This window comes from Puma concolor, chromosome E3 (genome assembly GCF_028749965.1).
Source record: "Puma concolor isolate L17-30 chromosome E3, mPumCon1.1.hap2, whole genome shotgun sequence".
Taxonomy (NCBI): domain Eukaryota; kingdom Metazoa; phylum Chordata; class Mammalia; order Carnivora; family Felidae; genus Puma; species Puma concolor.
In genome coordinates, this window is record NC_141682.1 from 28,216,914 (window position 1) to 28,238,038 (window position 21,125).

A 21,125-nucleotide genomic window follows, 5' to 3' on the forward strand; every position below is an offset into this window, starting at 1 on the left:
AAGGTGCACGAATGCATGTAGTTTGAGAAACCTTCCATCAAGACAACCTCTACAAAGGTGCTCAAAGCAGGCTCCGTAGACATGTACTGCTATGAGACCCATTTTATTTGTCTTTGGCCAGACAATACATAAATTGAGAGTACATGGTTAGAAACTCTTCTAGCAACTTGACTGTGATGCAACATCTAAATACGTGATCATTATTCTAACAATTCATGTATATTGTATGTTATGAAAACCTCGGCTCACAGTGGATTGGAAAACACGCAAACCAAAACCGAAACCAAACTGGCTCAAAACTACTGATAGTTTGAGAAGCTCTGCTCTAAAGTTTTTTCAACCATTACATTTTAACTACCTGACTTATTTTGGCCTCAATTTTTCCATCTGTCAAATGGGGATAAGAAAGGAAGACACGCCGTGATCGGCTGGTGGCTGGCCCGGTACCAGCAGCCAGACTGTGGTGTTCCCCGCTTGAGCGGTTTCACAGGACCACGTATGAGAAGACTTCGTGCTCAGGGTTATGACACGAGACAAAAATAAAAGTGCTCTGTCATCGCGTCTGAGCACGAAAGTGAGGGTGCCGTGCAAACCACGGAAGCAGCAAACATTCTGAGCAACGGGAGCAGTGCTGCTTCTTTCCCAGTGACAGCTGTAGCCCCAGTCTGTGTCTCCTGACTCCAGGCGTGGATCGACTGCTGCTTTCTGATGGCACGCAGCACAGAGCAAACCCGCATCCGGTAACACTCTGAGATGCACCACAGTTCCCCATGGTGTGTGGTCTTATTTGTTGCAACCCACCTTTCCAGACATGTTCCTGATAGGTGGAGTGCATGGACAGGGATAATAATAATAACAATAATAGGTAGCTGAAGGATTACATGAGTTAATGCATGCAAAGTGCTCAGAACGGTGCCTGGCTCCAAGTAGGGCTTATGTAAATGTTAGCTGCCATTATTATTATTATTATTATTAATTATTATTATTATTATTATTGTTATTATTATTACCATGACTACCTCTTGTAGTGATTGGTACTGCCTCTTGCCATAGAAGAACCCACACTGTATTAATGGTTTGGTCTGGTTTGAATGGTGTGTGCTGTGTAACAAATCAACCCCAGTGGAAAAGCTTAAAACAACAAACGTTGATGATCTCACAGCTTCTGGTGTCAGGAATCCAGGAGCAGGTTAGCTGGGTGCTTCTGGCTTATATGGTTGCAGCCAAGCTGCTGTCCCGGGCTGCAACCCAATCAAGGCTCCACTAGGGTAGAATCTGCCTCTAAGCTCATTCACATGGCCGCTGGCAGACCTTAGTCCCTGTTGATGCGGGTCTCCCCATCGGCTACCTCATTGTCCTCAAAACGCTGTGAGTGAGTGATGGCACCGAGGGAGTGACTAAGGAGTGAGAGCAGGTGCCCATATTGTACTTACTCTGTAGACCAACTCTGGTGCCATGGGGAAGGGTGAGACTATCAGGAGGTGGGGCTAATTGGGGGCCATCTTCAAGGCTGACCACCACAGATGGCCTCTCATTATCCCTCCAAATGCCCCCCAACTTGTGAAACCATCTTGGTTTCACATGTAATTCATTACTAGAAGACGTCCGCCTTCCCTCTGAATGGTGCTTGGGAGACAAACAAGAAATGGGCGTAAGTAAGGCTGTGGTGGGGAGGGGCCTACAGGTGTTTGAGAAACAGAGGGTTTCATCCTGTCAGTTGACATTTGTTACAGCCTCTCCAGGGACAGGATTCTGGGAGAGTCAGCAATCAGCCCTAGTTCCAGAGAGGGAGGAGGCTCTCTCCTTCAGTCTCCCCACCCTGCAGTCAGAGCCCTGCATCTCTGACTGACAGTGACAGATTATCTTATCAAAACATGGGCCCAGGACCACACTGTGATTGGCTGGGCAGAACCATCTCGGGTTGGAGAATTCTCTGAGAGAACCGTTTAGAAGGCATTTTAAGAACAGCGAGCTGATGCTACTCACAGCTGGCAGTTCTTGTTTATGACAAGTAATAATTGCCTCAGGTGCAGAGGAAAGGCGGGGAGGGCTCAGTGAGTTGATTCCGAGAGGACGCTCTGTGCACAGAGTTGGGCTCTGGGCAGAAACGGGTGAGTGTAAGCAACTGGGCTAGGAGGTCTCAGACTGCATTTGGGGCTGGGGGAGCATCACGGGGTGGCTCCGAGCCACAGTCTGTTTCCTTCTCTGCCCCGAGAATGCCTTCTGCCACCCAATGGGCAGAAGTGGGGTGACTTGAAATTGTGGGAAGGCCCAGGTGTTCTGAGCAGATTAACCGAAAGCAGCAGGTGTCCTGCATTCAGGCCGGCCCCTGTGAGGGGCAAGGGGGCTGCAATACGAGGTGTTCGTGCGACGGCCTGCAACACCCACAGCCTTCACTTCGGCTCTTGCTACCCAATGTGTAGTCCTTGAGCTGCAGCATCAGCATCACCTGGTAGCGTGTGAGAAATGCAGAGTCCCAGGCCCTGCCCAGGACCTACTGAACTAGAATCTACATTTTGACAAGATGACTCATGTGCTCATTAAAGTCCAAGAGCCCTTCTCTGAAGAGGTGAATACCAGCGGGGTGGCCCTCTGGCTCCCTCCTCTCAGATGGAGGTTTTCAACCCTGGCAGCACCTTTGCATCTCCTGGGGAGCTTTTAAAAATCCCTCTTCCGTGGACATCCTCCCAAACTAATGAAGTCAGAATCTCCGAGGCTGGATGCAGGTACCGGAATACCGTAGAGCCGCTTGGATGATTCCAGTGGGTCCCTGGGCTGGAAGCACTGCCCAAGACTCAGCATATTCTTCGGGAGCCCAGGCATATGACTGAACCAGTGTGCCTTCTGGTCCAGCAGAGGCTGGAGAGTGTCTCTCCTGTCCTTGTGGGAACCACAGTGTGTCTGGATCTCCCTCCTTTCCTCCTTCTTACTCCTTCTAACATCTGTGGAATCTTGTCTGTCTGGAGAAACCCACCTCCCCCCAGGATCTCATTCTTGCTTAGCTAATCACATTCTCTCTGCTCAAAGGAAAGACGCAGGGGTATCAATTGGGTGTTTCTGCTTCAGGTAGAAGAAACCTACTCTGGTAAATTTCAAGAGGGAATGAATTGGAAGAAACAAGAGGAATAACACTGACAACCACCCACTTTTATTGAGGGTTTACTATGCTCCTGGCAGTGTCCTGAACCCTGTAGGTCTACTAACCTCTTCAAGTCTCAAACAGCTGTATGGAATCCATAGTATTATTATTGTTATTATTATTCCCAGTTTATCAAGGAATGAGCTGAGCCCTGGTGAGGTTGTATGATTTGCCCATAGTTACATAAGTAGAGACAAACCCAGGAATGAAACTGTTCCTCTGGTTGCCCAGTGTTTACAGTGCCCCACCTCTGCTTTCATGCTTCTCTCGACAGTACGAAACATGCCTCTTCCAGATTAGGCACGTGTGAGATGTCTTTGCAACCCTAAGCCAATAGTCATTCCAACACCAGTTTGATTCTCTGACTCCAGCTGGCATCCAGTAATGCAATTCAATTATCATACTATCTACCCGTAGTTACCAAAGACCCTACAGGTTAATGCCCCCACTTCAATCACAAATGGGAGTCCCCAGGCTACCTTCACTTTTGCCTGGCCAGTTTTAAATTCAGGAGTTCCCAGGGCACCCAGGTGGCTCAGTTGGTTAAGCATCTGACTCTTGGTCTTGGCTCAGAGCATGATCTCACTGTTCATGAGTTCAAGCCCCACATCAGACTCTATGCTGAGAGCACAGAACCTGCTTGGGATTCTCTCTCTCTCTGCCCCTCCCCTGGTGTTTGCACTTGCTCTCTCTCAAAATAAATAAATAAACTTGGAAAAAATGCAGGGGTTCCCTCCCCCACTTTCAGTTCCAATAATGTGCTAGAAGGACTCAAAGAACTCAGCAAAGTGCTATCCTTACTCTTACAGTTTATCATAAAGGCAGATGAACAGCCAGATGAAGAGAGATAGGGCAAGGTCTGGGGGTCCTGAGTGCAGGGGCCTCTGTTTCTGTGAAAATGGAGTCTGCCACACTTCTGGCACCTGAGTGTGCTCCTCAACTGGGAAGTCCTCCAAACCCTCTTGTTTAGGGTTTTTTCAAATCAAGGTTCCAATACATAGGCATGATTGGCCATTTGTGATTGAACTCCATCTCCGGCCCCCTCCCCTCTCTGAAGGTCAGGGGTGGGGCTGAAAGTTCCAGCTCTCTAATCAGGTGCTATGGTCTCTATGGTGCTTTATACCCATAGAACTGTATACCACGAAGAATTTTACTGTATGCAAAGTAAAAAAAAAAAAATGTTTAAAGCCTCAAAATCGTAAATGAGCATCACTGTAAAAAGAGGATGTTGGGGGGCGCCTGGGTGGCGCAGTCGGTTAAGCGTCCGACTTCGGCCAGGTCACGATCTCGCTGTCCGTGAGTTCGAGCCCCGCGTCGGGCTCTGGGCTGATGGCTCAGAGCCTGGAGCCTGTTTCCGATTCTGTGTCTCCCTCTCTCTCTGCCCCTCCCCCGTTCATGCTGTGTCTCTCTCTGTCTCAAAAATAAATAAACGTTCAAAAAAAAAAAAAAAAAAGAGGATGTTGGAATGGATGCTCAAGCAGTCAAAAAGCCAGTGAACATTGGTTACACAGGGAGCTCCTTTATTTTACATGGGTTTGTGTGTCTTTGATGATTTTCAACAAAGGCTATTAGATTTTGCCTTGTACCCCTTCAATTTCTACTAGGTTGATGCTTGCTCTACTAGAGTACTTTGGCTCATGAGGGCAGACACATATCCTGGGAAGACTGTTGTCAGTGTGTGTGTGTGTGTTGGGGGGGGGGGCTTCTAGAACATTCTTGTGGCTCATTGGATCAAGGGCTCTGTGCCAGTCCTGGACTGGGCACATCAGAGTGTCATGATGTGATGGAGAGTCCATGGACTTTTGAGGCAGATGTAGCTGGGCATAAAACCAGGCTGTCATACTCACCAGCTGTGCGACGCTGGGCAAGACACTATTCCCCCTGAAAAGAGCAGCATCCGCTCAGCCTGCCCTATAGAGCTCTTGCTGTGGGGCAAGAGATTAAGACAGGTTATATGCTCAGCATGATACTTGCCACATCACAGTAAGTGCTGAACAAAGGCTAGCTATATTGTCATTATGTTGACCAATTATTTTATTTTATATGATTTTTAAAGCTATGCTATGTAATACAGGAGGGAGTGAGAATGGGAAATCCGATGACTTCAGGAGTTCAAGGAAGAAATTCATGGAAGAGATTGGTGATGATGTCAGCAAGATCTGCAGACCCATACAAGGTTTCCATGTGTTTCTTCACTCAGTTTCACTCTTCCCTGGTGGGCAATAAATCTGGAAGACAGTAATTCCCAGAGTTAAGATGAGGGTAACACAGGATGTTTGCAGAAGGGTTGAATATTTCAAAGGATAACTGCCAATACTTCCTTAAAAAACCAACCGACCGACCGACCAACCAACCAACCACATGAACTTAGGTAAATATTGTTTCTTCCATGGCTTCAGTTTACCCATGTCTAAAGTGAGGGCATGGGCTCTTTCCCCACATTGAGCCAAGAACTGATTGAAAAATAAGTATAGGCATTTGATAGTCATCAAAATAAGAGCTTTCTTCTGGCACATCTGCTTTAGAGAACACATTAAAAAAAACTGTAGTAACAAATTATAATGTGCTATGAATAAAAAGTATGGGGACAACCCAGAACAAATCTGGATTAGACACAGGAGCCAGGGAAATACCATTTAAGGTCTCATCTGAAAGAGTACCTGGAGGTGAGACCATTCCAGCTGAGGGATCAGCATATGCAAAGGTCCTGTGGCAAGATGGAGAACAGCATGTTTGAGAAACTGAAAGAATGTCAGTGTGGCTGGAGGGTAGTGAGTGAGGGAAAGCAGGTAAGGCCCACCTTACATCAGGCCTATGGAATTCAGTAAAGATTGCTCATTCTTAAAACCCAAGATCAAAGGGTTTTCAGCCTGAGAGTGACATCAGCAGTTTTGCAGATGCTTGGTCTGGCTGCAGTGTGGAGAGTGAATCAGATCTCTCCTTTTTGGAAAGGACTGCATCATAACCCTCCCTCTGCAAGTCTACCTTCCCACTTACAGCCACTTTTTGGGACAAAGAGGAACAGCCTGATGGCAGGAGGAGGCTGGGTAGAAGCTCCAACAAGGAAGACAGGGCATTTGTGAGCTGAGTGGAGAATGGGTGTAATTAAAAGGAAAAGGTACAAAGACCTGGCTCGGCTCCTTCTGCCAGTAATGGTTATACCACACATTCTTGCTTTAATATCGACTTCGTATGAAAGGTATATTGGTCCCCAGCTTGAGTTCTCAGCCCAGGGGCAGTACAAGAATGTGAGAAGCAAATACCGTCTCTGGGAGATAAAAATCCAAGGGAATTTTTATGTTATGTCTCTGGTCCCTTGACATGAATTGGCTTTATCTAGTTGTCAGATAAAACCCCGGTGCAACCATTAATTTGTAGTGGCCTTGGCTGATGGGTGAAGGTATTATTTTGCAGCTTAAAAACCTCAACAGCTATGTCCTTCCTCTTCCAAAGTGGTAATTAGACCCAGTTAGATGTGACCCTTGCCAGCTGAGTTGTGCTCAATACTGTTGAATTGTGCTGGGGAAGGCTCCTGAATTAGAGACAATGATTATGAAATTTTTGCAGGATGAAAGTCCTGTCTTGTATAAAAAGGGTACGTATAGGGAAAGCATATGGAGAGACTAGAATTCTGTTCTAGTTAGGAGTCATTCATCCAACAAGTATTTATTGAGCACTGTTCTGGACGTTATTGTTTTCCCACCCAGATCCCACTGGAGAGGTCAAGGCACCCACCCCCCAGCTGCTGTGGGCGTAGGGAATTGTGAGTGTAGGAATTCTCTTACAGGGAATTGAGCTCTGCCAATGGTGTTTGGAAATGCCTGGGAGGTTATGCTTGCACCCCCCCTCCCCCCCCCCCCCCCGCCTCGCTCAGGGCAGCCCACTGCCAGTAGAGAGTGTATCCAAAAGGCTGGCCCCATGACTCAAGTTGGATAATGCTGTGATGTCACTTATGTGCCCTGTGGGATCAGAACGAGCCTAGGCTTCTGATGAATCCATATCCACCCACCCTCTTCCTCTCGTCTGTCTTGTTTCTGTCACTCCCTTCCTCCATTATTCATGGCATAAGAATCCCCGTTTGAGGCTTTGCTTCTTGGGAGCCTGATCTAGGATGAGTACCCATTGTGTGCCATGCCCTGAGGTAGATATTAAACAAGATGGGCAGAGCCTGTACCCTACTGCAGCTCAGTGTCTTCTAGGGAGTCTGATTTCCCATCCCTTAATCTTGTAATTTTGAGAAGTCTCTTAAGCTCTGCCAGTTCCAAAGTTCCCGTCTGTCAGATAATGGTAACAGCACTTGCCTTGCCTAAAAGGACCAGGTGACGGCGTGCAAGGATGGTTTTAGTTCCCTCTGCAGTCCGTCAGCTTCCCTTACTCATAGCTGCTTCTGGACAAGAGTCCTGTCTTCTACTTCCAGCTAGGGTACTGCTCCTATATATAGATATTCTGGATTCTCCACTGGGTCTTTAGAATCACAGGTAGATGGAATACTGAATTTCATTTTGCTCTGTTCCACCTTGGTGCCCGTTGAATGAATGAATGATTGTATGATTAACAACACTATCATTAAAGCCCCACATATCTAGCCCTTAACCATGGACCAGATACTGAGATAAGCACTCCGTTGCCTCCTTTTATAGAGAAGGAAAGAGAGGCAATGAAATGCCAGAAGTACTGAATATGAGGGCATTTTGAAAACTATGTAAAACACATATACAGAGGTAAAATGTTAAATGAGTAGGCTTTGGGTGAACAGATTAAGTCACAGTATTGACTTTCCCCAAGAAAATTGCTGGAAGGAATTTTTGTTTAAATATTTTTCAATAACGTGTTCCTTTGTTCATTTTATCTGTAGAAAACTCCTTTAACCCATTGTTCAAAGTTGTGGATGTTGTTTTTGAACCTTTAAACCAAACACTTGCAGATGATTCCCCTCAGGATAGAAAAAAGGAAGCAAGAAAGAAAAAAGAAAATCATGACCACCTGCTGTTATAAAAGGAGACTTTTTTTTTTTTTTTTTTTTTTTTTTTTTTTTTTTTTTTTGAGAGAGAGAACCAGCAGGGGAGGGGCAGAGGATCCAAAGTGGGCTCTGTGCTGACAGCACAGAGCCCCACGCGGGGCTCAAATTCACGAACGGTGAGATCACAGCCTGAGCCTAAGATGGATGCTTAACCGACTGAGCCACCCAGGTGCCCCATAAAAAGAGACTTAATCATAGTTTTATTGTGGATCTGTCCTACTGCTTGGGTTTGAGTGAAGGGACAATACTGCCAATAGTTGATAATTTGTTTGGTCGTGAAACTTTTATAGAACTTTAGTATAAGGCATTGTATACATATAGATAGATCAGAGTCCCTGATTTTATGATCTACGGTTTTATTTATCATTATTACAAGACAGGAGAATGTTAGTTTGGTTTAGTGATTTTTCTTGCCGGTTCTGGAATCAGACCCTTGGTGGGATTCTTGACTCTACCATTTACTGTGTGAATTTGGACAAGTTATGAATCTTTTTGAGATCAGCACCCTCGTCTCTAAAATGGAGACGAGGGGCGCCTGGGTGGCGCAGTCGGTTAAGCGTCCGACTTCAGCCAGGTCACGATCTCGCGGTCCGGGAGTTCGAGCCCCGCGTCGGGCTCTGGGCTGATGGCTCAGAGCCTGGAGCCTGTTTCCAATTCTGTGTCTCCCTCTCTCTCTGCCCCTCCCCCATTCATGCTCTGTCTCTCTCTGTCCCAAAAATAAATAAACGTTGAAAAAATAAATAAATAAATAAAATGGAGACGATAACTACCTCTCACAATAGCTGTGAAGATTGAGGTAACACATTTAAAGCACTTATCATGGGGCGCCTGGGTGGCTCAGTCGGTTGAGCGTCCAACTTCAGCTCAGGTCATGATCTCGTGGTCCGTGAGTTCAAGCCCCGCATCGGGCTCTGTGCTGACAGCTCAGAGCCTGGAGCCTACTTCAGATTCTGTGTCTCCCTCTCTCTCCCCTCTCTCTCTACCCCTCCCCTGCTCACGCTCTGTCTCTCTCTCTCTCTCAAAAATAAATAAACATTAAAAAAAGTAAAAAAAGACTTGATAAAGCACTTATCACAATAGATCCAATATAGTAAGTGCTCAGTAAAATGTAGCTTCTAATATTCATATCATCTTCTGAAAAGGATTTGATGCTTGTCAAAACTGAATAGTTTTGGATGAAATGGGGCTCTACCATGACTCCAACACCTCTTTGTGGCTGGCTTATCAGTTTCTTAAGTAGTCATTTCCATCGCCCTGTCTTTGTTGCATGGTGACAGAGTTCCTCACTGTGAGCGCTTTGAATGGATGTGGAGGAAGGCTCACTTTTGGTGAAAAGATGAGTCTGATTTCTGAAAGAAGTGTAGTCCGGCTGTACTCCCAATCTCAGATGCCACCTGGCGGAGCTGGTAAATCTCATGCAGCTGGAAACCTAGAATAAGATGACATTTGTTTAAGTTAGAACGAGGTCAAAACAAAAGAAGTGCTTTCACACATGGGGTAGGACCTGCGTGGGATTTTTACTCACACCAATGGTACAGGCTGTAAAGGTGCATATAAGTAAAACTGTCGAGGTAAGCTCAAAAATGATAGATTTTAAAAAAGATTTTTTTACAAATTTGGATTTGAGTGGGAACACAATCCCGGTTGATTTGCTTTCCCCAATAAAACCATCCATTCTGTGACGATGGGAGTTTTTTATATATTCAATGTCCAGTTGGTGGCCACATGGCCACGTGTGACTACTGAGCACTTTCGAATGTGGCTCGTGCAACTGGGAATTTTGAGTTTTCTCTCATTTAAACTTCAGACCTGCATGTGGCCTGTGGCTCTTGTGTTAGCACAGTTCTAGATCTCTGGTCTACTCTTCTATGGCTTTTCCAGCATTTGAAGTTTGGACATTACAAGTACTCAGTGAATCTTGAGATATTTTTAAAAGAGTAGGATTAAGCATAACTAAAGTAATGACAGTAGCTGGATTTTTGTTGTTTGTTTGTTTGTTTGTTTGTTTGCGTAGTGCTTTACAGTTTATAGGACACTTCCAAATACATGTTCGTATTTGGTCGTCATCACGGCAATCCTGATGTGCAGGTGCAAATACATAACTATTCATACCGCTCTTGTGGTTGCAAGGAACAGAAACCCATCAAAGTAGCTTAAGAACAAAGGTGGATTTGTTGTTAGGAAGTGTGGATGTCTAATGGGACTCCCAGGCAGAAAGTGCCACTGGAGCTCAGATGGGTCGGCAGGGACCAAGGCAGTCTCTCCCCTGCCTTTCTCTTGCTTGGGGTGGGGTGGGGGGGACACATGTTTACCGCCTGGGTTTCTCTTTTGGCACTTCTACTTGATTCTCTCAGCAATGTTGTGGCTGTCTGTGGCTAAAGACGCTCACCTGAGTGGAGGCTCCAGATTGCTCTGATTTAAGGGCCAACAGAGATGCCTAGCGTTTCTGAGTTTCAGTTCCCAAATGGGGTGAACTGGCGCAGTTTAGATCAGGTATCTATATGTGGTCTGCCTGGTGGGGCGGCCTCACTTCAGTTCTAGAAAGCTTTCCTGAGAGCAGCGGCAAAGGGAACTGAGGCAGGGTGGCATCCCTTCTCCTCTGGGCTCCAGGCGGGCACAGCTCACCACGCCTGCTCGGCACCCGCCTGGATGTCTTCAGGCACCTCCCACTAAGGTGTTGGAAGAGAGCTCTTTTCTCTCCTTCAAACGCATTCATCTCTCGTTCCTTTCTGTCTCAGCAAGGGGCAGCCACACTTTCTGGAGGCAGAATTCTGGTGTTCATTACCAGTTCCTCACCATTCAGCTCATCTCTAAGACCTATCCTCTTGGCCTCCAAAATATACTTGAAATTTGCCCATTTCTCTTCATCCTTACCATCCCCATCCTGGTCTAAGTCACTGTATTTGTTTTCTATTACTGTCTAACTAATTACCCCCAAACTTAGCAGCTTCAAACGGCACAGAGTGCCCGTGGGTCGAGAGTCTGGGTGTAGGTCAGCTGGGGCCTGTGGCTCAGGGTCTCTCACAGGCTGCAGTAGAGGTGTCTCCTGGGAGTCCAGTCATCTCAGGGAAGGATGTGGGGAGGAACCCCATCCAAGCTCACGTGATTGTTGACAAGATTCAATTCCTTCAGAGTTGTTGGGCCGACGGCCCCTCGGTTCCTACCTGGCTGTTGGCCAGAGGCTGCCCTCAGCTCCTTGCTTTGATGGTCTCTCCACAGGACAGCTTGCTTCATCAGAGCAAGCATGTGAGGGGAGAGAGAGAGAGAATGAATAATGTTGAACCGTATCATCCCCGTCCACAGATTTAGAAGAGCCAATACTTTCTCAGTCTTGCTTGGGTTGATTTGAGTTGGGTTTATGTGGCTTACAGCCAAGTGCCCCCTGCACCACCCCCCCCAGCTCCCTATTTTTTTAGAGTAAAATCTAGAGTAAAATCACGTTGGCATACAAAACCTACATGAGCTGGCCTCTTTATTCAGTGACTGCATTGCCTGTCCTTCTCATCATGACTCACTGCTCCCCCCATGATGGTCTCCTTGTTGTCCCTCATACACATCAGTCCTTATTCCATACTGATCTTATCAGACTTTTTGGGTGCGGTCCTGGTATTTTTTTTTGAAATAGCCAATCGATTCTAATGTGCATCCAGGGCTGAGAATCATCCCTTCAGAGTAATAAAGAAGACCAATGAATATTATTAAGACAGGCACTATAAAGAATTTAGTCAAGTTTATATATAATTTGATCTCCTGTCAACAAAGAATTCACTTGCTTTCCAATTTTATTTTATTATTATTTTTTTATTTTTGAGAGAGAGAGAGAGAGAGAGAGAGAGAGAGAGAGAGAGAGAGAATCCCAAGCAGGTTCCATGCTCAGCATGGAGCCTGACACAGGGCCCATTCTCACAAACCATGAGATCATGACCTGAGCTGAAAGCAAGAGTTGGACGCTTAACTGAATGAGCCACCCAGGTGCCCCTCTTTCCAGTTTTATCTATAACATAGGAAATCACTTGCCTATACAATTTAAAATTTGTTTTAAGACTCCCTAGGACTCGGTTATTTATTATAATCCTGAGGTTCAAAAAATGTGTTCTAGGAAACTATATTTGTTCAAATGTTTGTTGTAGAAAAGACTATTTGTCCTCCTAAGGTCATAAACTGAATTTGTTACAGGAGGTTGATTTTGTGCTTTTAGCTTGTGATCATTAAACTACTTTTCAACTCTACCAGCTAGGGTACTATTTGATATTCAAATTAATTCTCCTTTACAAAAATGTTATTTGGCAAATAACGAAGTGACTCTAATGGATTACCTTTAAAATATGATGCAAAATCTTGATTTTCTATGCATCAATAATTTTAAACAATCCCCCCACCTCGCCGTTCATTACACGTATGCCAGGAAGAATCTGTCTTGATTTTTTTTTTAAAGAATTTATTTTAGAGGTGCCTGGGTGGCTCAACAGTTAAGTGTCTGACTCTTGATCTCAGCTCAGGTTTTGATCTCAGGGTCATGAGTTCAAGTCCTGCGTTGGGCTCCACACTGGATGTGAAGCCCAGTTAAAAAAAAAAAAAAGACTTTCTTTCTTCCTTTATTTTTTCTTTTCTTTTCTTTTTTCTTTTCTGTTCTTTTCTTTTCTTCCTTTCCTTTCTTTTTCTTTTTTTTCTTCCTTCCTTTCTTTTCTTTCTTTCTTTCTTTCTTTCTTTCTTTCTTTCTTTCTTTCTTTCTTTCTTTTTCTTTCTTTCTTTTTCAAATCTTAAGCAGGCTCCATGCTCAGTGTGAAGCTTGATGTGGGGCTTGGTCTCACAACACTGATATCATAACCTGAGCCGAAATCAGGAGTCAGATGCTTAATGGACTGAGCCACCCGGGTGCTCCTAAAGGTTTGCTTTTAAGTAAGGCTTGAAGTCACAACCCCAAGATCAAGAATCACGTGCTCTACCAACCAAGCCAGCCAGGTGCCTTCAGTCTTGATTTTTGATGGCTTCCTGGTTCAAGTTTCTTAGGAGACCAAGTTCTTCTTAGTGGCCTGTGAGGTTTCCCCAATTCCTTTTATAAAATCCTTAGTTTGGTTTATGCCACTTGAGTGCATTTTGCACCAAGGCAATTATTAATTCTGACAGCAGCCTCCATTGTGAGTATTCCTATTCCCATCTTACAGATGTGTAATCTGAGCCCCAAATCCTCACAATTAGGAGTTGGTAATCTCTGGGTGACCCCCCAGATCTTATGAATTTAAACTCTCACAGAAACAGCTAATATGGCACACTCCTCTTAAAAAAGATATTCACAAGACTTTTCAACTCTTACCACCAATTCCAGTGTATTTTCATCACCCCAAAAAGAAACCCTCTATCGATTAAGCAGTCATTCCTCATTTGCCTCTGCCCCCACCCTCCATCAACCATTAATCTACTTCCTATCTCTTTGGATTTTCCCACTCTGGATGTTTCATATAATTGGAATCATACAACGTGTGGCCTTTTGTGCCCATCTTCTTTCATTCGACGTAATATTTTCCAGGTTCATCTATGTTGTAACATGGGTCTGTCCTTTGTTCCATTTTATGGCTGAATATTATTCTACTGTATGACTACACCACATTTTGGTTTTCCATTCATCAGTTGATAGACATTTGGATTATTTCCACCTTTTGGCTATTGTGAAGCATGTCCTTTGATTAAAATCCTGTCACAGGAGTCTTGTTCTTCAAATTAGACAGAGGACACATCCCGTTTCACACACTTAAAAAATTATTCTGTGGGGTCTGTTCCAGGTACTATTTCTATGTAACAAATCACACCAATATTTACTGGCATAAACAACAACTTTACTGCTCTCATGGCTCTTATGGGTTAAGAATTCAGACTAGGTGCCGAGGCAATGGCTTACTTCTGCTCCATGCTGTCTGGGGACTCAGCTGGAAAAACTCAGGAATTAAGGGTGACTTGATGGCTAGTGGTTGGAGGCATTGGGAGGCATCTTTTGTCACATGTCTATTTCACGTTGACTGTTAGCTGGGACCTCAGCTATCCAGCTGTCTAAAACATCCTCATGTGACCTCTCCCCTTGGTCTCTCCACATGGGCAGGTTGGACTTCCTCACAACATGGTGGCTGGGGTCCAAGAGTGAGCATCCCAAGAAAGCAAGGAGCAAGTGCATATAGTTTTTATGCTCTATCCCTGGAAGTCAAATAGCATCTTTTCTGCTATAGTCTATTGATTGAGCCACTTGCTAAGATCCGAGGGAGTGGGATCATAGACTCCATCACTGAACATGGAGAATATCAAGATCATGTTATAAGAACATGTGGCGCGGGAGCTATTGTCATGGCCATCTTTGGAAAAAACAGTCTACAACAGGGACCTTGCACTGGGTTGGGCCCATGCCAGGTGTTGAGTAGATTCTTATTGAATTAAGTGGAATTTATGCCCATCAACAATTATACTTAGGTCTACTCTCTGATCTGTTCTTTAGTCTACTTTCTCCCTCAGAAGTGACTCTTTTCTGGGCACAGTTCTTAAGCTTTGTTTTTTCCTTTTAATTTTTTTTTAAACATTTATTCATTTTTTGGGAGACAGACAGAGCATGAGCAGGGAAGAGGCAGAGAGAGACACACACACACAGAATCCAAAGCAGGCTCCAGACTCTGAGCTATCAGCACAGAGCCTGATGTGGGGCTCAAACCCACGAACCGTGAGATCATGACCTGAGCCAAAGTCTGATGCTCAACCAACTGAGCCACCCAGGTTCCCCTAAAGATTTTTTTTTTTAACTCTAGCTTAGAACTGCTTTCTGCAGTTTCCTAGCTGTGTGGTCTTAGACAAGTCACTTTGCTTCTCTGAGCCTCAGTTGTCTTACTTATAAAACAGGGGAATGTGTTTATTCCCACTCCATAAAACTATTTTGGGAATTCAATGGGCTAAGGCATAAAGAGTGCTTATCACAGAGACTGGCTGGAGGTAAGGGTTCCATAAATGATAGATATTTTTTTTTTAATTTTTTTTTTCAACATTTATTTATTTTTGGGACAGAGAGAGACAGAGCATGAACGGGCGAGGGGCAGAGAGAGAGGGAGACACAGAACTGGAAACAGGCTCCAGGCTCTGAGCCATCAGCCCAGAGCCCGACGCGGGGCTCGAACTCACGGACCGCGAGATCGTGACCTGGCTGAAGTCGGATGCTTAACCGACTGCGCCACCCAGGCGCCCCAAATGATAGATATTTTTATTTCTCTTGTGATTATCCAAATATAATCCCCATTTTCTTATGCTTTCCAGGATCCAGTCCGAACCTGAAAGATTAGGGCCAAATCCTGTTTGAGAAGAGATGGCAGAAATCACAAGTCCTCTGCTTTTCTTATTTCCCATTTCTTTCTGTTTTTTTTTTTTTTTTTTTTTTTTTTTATTAAGATTGCCTGTCCTGCACATAACTTCCTGTTTACCAGCAGAGAGCTCAGGTCGTGGTGGACGCTACCAACCTAAAACGCTGAAAAATAATAAAGCTCCAATCCCAGGGAAGTTTCCATGGTCCTAAAGTCAAAACTTGCAATCTTCCCTGGCACTGGAATTATCCTCAGTTAGAATCCCCAGCCTCCCGGCTGCTGTTGCTTGTTGTTGTAATTATTCTGTCGTCATTAATTCAATGAAGCCTATTAACCCACATCAGATAGTGTATTTATCTACAATGCATGTTACCTGCTCCTCTAGACAAGGCAGCTGTCGTGCTTCAAGCCTGCTGTCTCTTTGTCCTCCTGTTGAGGTCCCACACTGTCAGCCTACAAGTGTTCCACACATATTATAGAATCTTCATGAATGTTCTTGTAACTTCCCAAAGACTGGCGGCTTGTTGGCCTGGTGAGGCCCCACCCTTCAGGATAAAGTGCTCCATCCTGCGGTTCTGGGGAAAATTGTCCGTCCCTCTGCTTTCCCTCTTTTTTCCCATCCTTCCTTCCTTCTTTCTAGAGGCTGAGAGCATGGGTTCTGGAAGCCGACCACCTGTGTTGGAATCCTGGCTCTGCCTGCTGACTGTGTGGAGGTGGCTTAGTCTCCCTGAGCCTGTGTTTCCTCATCTGTGAAATGCTGGTAATAATGGTAGGACTTTAAATGTGTCAACATGCACGAAGTACATTACGCCACTGCCTGGCTCACAGTCAGTGCACAGTAACGTTGCTGTTGTTGTTATTATTCCTTCCTTTTTTCTTCCTTCCTGTCTTAACTCAGGCTACTATTAAAAAATACCACAGACTGGGGGCCTTAAACAACAGATCTGTATTTCTCACAGCTCTGGAGGCTGGATGTCCAAGATCAGGGTGCCCACACGGTCAGTTTCTTGTGAGAGCCCTCTTTCAGGTTGCAGACTGCTGTTTTCTCCTTGTGTCCTCGCATGGTGGGAAAAGAGCTAGCTAGCTCTCCGGGGTCTCTTGTGTAAGGGCACGGCTCCCACTCCTGAGGGCTCCACCCTCATGACCCAATCACCCCAAAGACTCCCCAGCTCCTAAAACCATCACTTGGGAGTTAGGATTTCAACATAGGAATTTTTAAAAAAAAATTTAATGTTTATTTATTTTTGAGAGAGAGAGAAAGAGAGAGACAAAGTGTGAGCTGGGGAAGAGGCAGAGAGAGGGAGAACACAGAATCCAAAGCAGGCTCCAGGCTCTGAGCTGCCAGCACAGAGGCTGATGCGGGGCTTGAATCCACAAGCCGCAAGATCATGACCTGAGCTGAAGTCAGACGCTTAACCGACTGAGCCACCCAGGTGCCCCTTAATTTTTTAATGTTTATTTATTTTTGAGAGAGAGAGAGAGAGCCCAATAGGGGAGGGGCAGAGAGAGAGGGAGGAGCAGAGAGAGAGGGAGACACAGAATCTGAAGCAGGCTCCAGGCTCTGAGCTGTCAGCCCAGAGCCTGATGCAGGGCTCGAGCCCACTAACCGTGAGATCATGACTTGAGCCGAAGTCAGACACTTAACCGACTGAGCCACCCAGGCGCCCCTCAACATAGGAATTTTGAGGGGATACAAACATTCAGTTCTTAACACCTTCCTTCCAAAGGAAGAAAGCCTTTTGTAAGCATGTCTTATGTGGCAGGTGCTCAGCTCGATTCTGGGCTGAACTAGTCCCTTGTGGCACTTGCACTGAGGGAGACAGGCATTAAATAATTACTAACAGGCACAGCTTGTGATAAATGCCACAGGGTACTAGGAATGGGTATAACAGGCATAGCTCGCTTTCTATGGAGGAGGTGGGGCTGGCCAGGGAAGACTTCCTGGAGGAAGTGACATCTGAACACAGGTCTTAAAGAAAAATAAAATATTTCCAGGAGGAGGATTGTGTGTGTGTGTGTGTGTGTGTGTGTGTGTGTGTGTGTGTGTGTGTAAGTTAAAAACAGAGCACCTCTGACTGTGGGAACCCCATATAGAAAGCTCTGAAGGAGCCTTCATTAATTTTTTGAATAGGTAATACTTTCACATCGTTTGAACTTCAAAACATGCAAAAGGATAAACACTGAAAGACCTCTAGCTTTTCCATGGACTGTTCCCTGCCCTCAAGGCAACAAATGAACCATTCTAGACAATATGTATACATAAGCGAAATGTGCTTATTCTGTCCCTCCTTTTTTCTTTTTGAAACATAAAAGATGCCCGCTTTTTCTATTTGCTTTTTCCCCCTTTCTCTGTAATAATGGATCTTAGAGATTCTTCCACGGGAGCGCACGGAGAACTTTCTTATTCTTTTTTTCAGGAGCCCGCAGAGCATACTATGTAGTAGACTATATATAGTTCATCCCTGCAGTCTCCTATTGGTGGATGTTTTGGGTGCTTCCCACCTTTTATTATTATTATAAACAAGCCATGGCTGATAATCTGACACCTGTGTGCTATGCTCATGTGCAAATAAATCTATGGGATAAATCCCTAAAAGTGGAATAGTTAGGCCAAGTGATACATTTTTTAAAAATTGTTTTTCTTTAATGTTTATTTATTTTTAAAAGAGAGACACAGAATCCGCAGCAGGCTCCGGGTTCTGAGCTGTCAGCACAGAGCCTGATGTGGGGCTCAAACTCACAAGCAGTGAGATCATGACCTGAGCCCAAGTCAGACGCTCAACTGACTGACCCACGCAGGTGCCCCACAAATGATACATTTTTAAAATAGATGTTAAAATGTTCTCCATGGAGGCTGTGCCAATTTACACCCCATCTCCAGCAATGTCTCAGAGTGTCTATTTTGCTACATTTCATCGATAGCGGTGGCTTATCAGGTTCTTTTTAATTTTGCCCATCTGATAGGTGAAAATTACTACATCAGTAGAGTTTTAATTTTCATCTCTCATGAATAACGTAGACCACTTTTGCATTTGTTTGAGAATCACTTGTATTTATTTTCTTACAAATTGCCTTTATCTTTTGCCCACTTTTCTATTGGTCTGCTTTCTTATTGATTTTACATGTCAGAGAAATTAGCCCTCTTCTCTGCTAAGCTTCACCAACATCATTTCCTGGTTTGTCATTTATATTTTGAATTTGCTTGTGGTGGTTTTGAGTCTGCAGACTTTTTTTTTTTTTAAGTTTTATGTAATCAAATGTATACATATTTTTTACGGCTCCTGGATTTGTGACACACTTAAAGATAATCTTCCTCATTCCAGGATCATAAGATGACTCCCTTCTTTAAAAAATATCTTCAGGAAAGATGATTCCAGATGGTATTTTAATTATGTTTCCGAGTTTACCACCCACCATGGTGGAAATGTTTCCCTTATATCTGAATGAAACCCCTGATGCTCTAGCTTGCACACACTGGTAATATTTTTTTCACCTCGTCAGCAAATATTTCCTGAGCACTTACTATGTGTCACTATAGAACTGGGAGCTACAAGGATTGATAAAGAAGCCAATAAAAATAGCTGAAATCCTACCACCTGGAAATAATCACTGCAAACGTTTGGTATTTATCATTAAAGTTTTGTTTTTTGTTTTTTTTTTTTTAAGTCTACTGTGTTAGTCAGGGGTCTCCAGAGAAGCAGAACCAATAGGATTATATACGAAGAGATTTATTATTGCAGTTGGCCCACACATTTATGGAGGTTAAGGAGTCCTGGGATCTGCTGTCTGTAAGCTGGAGGATGAAGAAAGCCAGGGCTGTGATTCAGTTTGAATCTGAAGGCTTGATGATCAGGGGGCCTGTGGTAGAAATTCTGGTTTGAGTCTGAATGAAGCACTGATGTTCAAAGGCAGGAGAAGATAGGTGTCCCAGATCAAGCAGAGAGAGTGAATTTGTGTCTCCTCCATATTTTCTTTTTTTAAATTCGGATATTCAGACCTTCAAAAAATGGGGTGATGCCCACCTGTACCAGTGAGGGCATCTTCTCCTCAGTCTGCTGATTCAAATACTAATCTCTCCTGGAAACACCTTCACAGACATGCCCAGAAATGATGTTTTAACAGCTCTCTGGGCAACGCTTAGCCTGGTCAAGCTGATGCCTACAATTAACCATCACATCTAGATACACATATTTTTAAATAAAAATAAGATTATTTTACATATATATTATAAGATTATTACATATATAAGATAATGATATCATATATAATATATATAATATAATATTATAGATTATAAGATTATTATATATATTATGTATATATATATTTTATGACCTGATTTTCAAATACATCTTGGATTTCTTTCTTTGTCACTAACTGTAAATCTACATTGTAATGTTTAATGGCCATGGCTATGATTTGCCTGTAGCAGGGTTTGTTGACTCGCTCCTTACTGATGGACAGTTAGACTATCTTCCTTATTTCACCATTATAAACAATGCTGCAGAGAACAACCTGGTATCTACATCTTTGCCCTCTTGTCATGGACATAGAATTGCTGGGTCATTATTGCCGAACTGCTTTCCAGAAGGATTGTACTGATTTACACCCTCACCAGTGCTGTAAGGGTGTCGGGGGTAGGGACGCATAATATGGCTCCAGGTCCAAGTCTGGTCATTGCCCGTCTCTGTAAAGAATATCTTACAGACGGGGCACCTGGGTGGCTCAGTCAGTTAAGCGTCCGACTTCGGCTCAGGTCATGATCTTGTGGTCCGTGGGTCCGAGCCCCGGGTCGGGCTCTGTGCCGACCGCTCAGAGCCTGGAGCCTGTTTCAGATTCTGTGTCTCCCTTTCTCTCTGACCCTCCCCCGTTCATGCTCTGTCTCTCTCTGTCTCAAAAATAAATAAACGTTAAAAAAATTTTTTTTTTTAAATAAAAAAAAAAAAAGCATATCTTACTGGAGCACGGCTGCTCCTATTCACTTATGTATCGTTGTGGCTGCTTTTGCCCTCTGAGGGCAGAGTTGAGCAGTTGCAACAGAGACCACGTGGCCCACGGACCCTAAATTATTTACTGATTGACCCTTTGCAGACAAAGTTTGCCAACTCCTGTCTTATTTCAGCAGAGAAGTTATGTTACCTTTTGGGTTTTCTTGTTCACTTTACTAAGGTTTTACAAGCTGATTTTGATGTGGAATGTGGAAGCAACATCAAGCATCTTGTCCCAAAACCTATAGGCTTTAAGCAGTGCAGATCCACATTTCATTCCATCATTTAATGGCTTTATAACTCCAGTCAAATTTTTAAAAATTGTTTTAAATGTTTATTTATTTTTGAGAGAGACAGAGAGAGAGAGAGAGAGAGCAAATGGAGGAGGGGCAGAGAGAGAGGGAGACACAGAATCTGAAGGAGGCTCCAGGCTCTGAGATGTCAGCACAGAGCCCAACACGGGGCTCGAACCCACAAACTCTGAGATCATAATCTGAGCCAAAATCAGAGGTTCAACCGACTGAGTCACCCAGGTGCCCCAACTCCAGTCAAATTTTTAGTTTCTCAGAGACTCAGTTTGTTCGTGTTAAAATGGGAACAATGACAGCAACCCATGAAGGTTATAGTTGTAAGACACCTGGCCAGTGCTT

At 44.3% G+C, this 21,125-nt stretch overlaps 2 long non-coding RNA genes across 5 annotated transcripts in view; one reads left to right on the forward strand and one right to left on the reverse strand.

Annotated features, from left to right (window-relative positions):
• The window catches only part of LOC147573087 (uncharacterized), a 476,171-nt gene that overhangs the window by 364,082 nt on the left and 90,964 nt on the right, over positions 1–21,125 (reverse strand). The gene's annotated exons all lie outside the window — the stretch shown is intronic.
• LOC147573091 (uncharacterized) overlaps positions 1–21,125 on the forward strand; it is a 233,878-nt gene that overhangs the window by 65,417 nt on the left and 147,336 nt on the right. The window contains exon 2 of one of the 4 annotated variants that reach the window (XR_015245710.1): positions 5,196–5,510. The exons of the other annotated variants lie outside the window; for them this stretch is intronic. This is a non-coding gene — a long non-coding RNA (uncharacterized LOC147573091). The remainder of the gene's footprint in view (positions 1–5,195; positions 5,511–21,125) is intronic. 4 annotated transcript variants of the gene reach the window in all.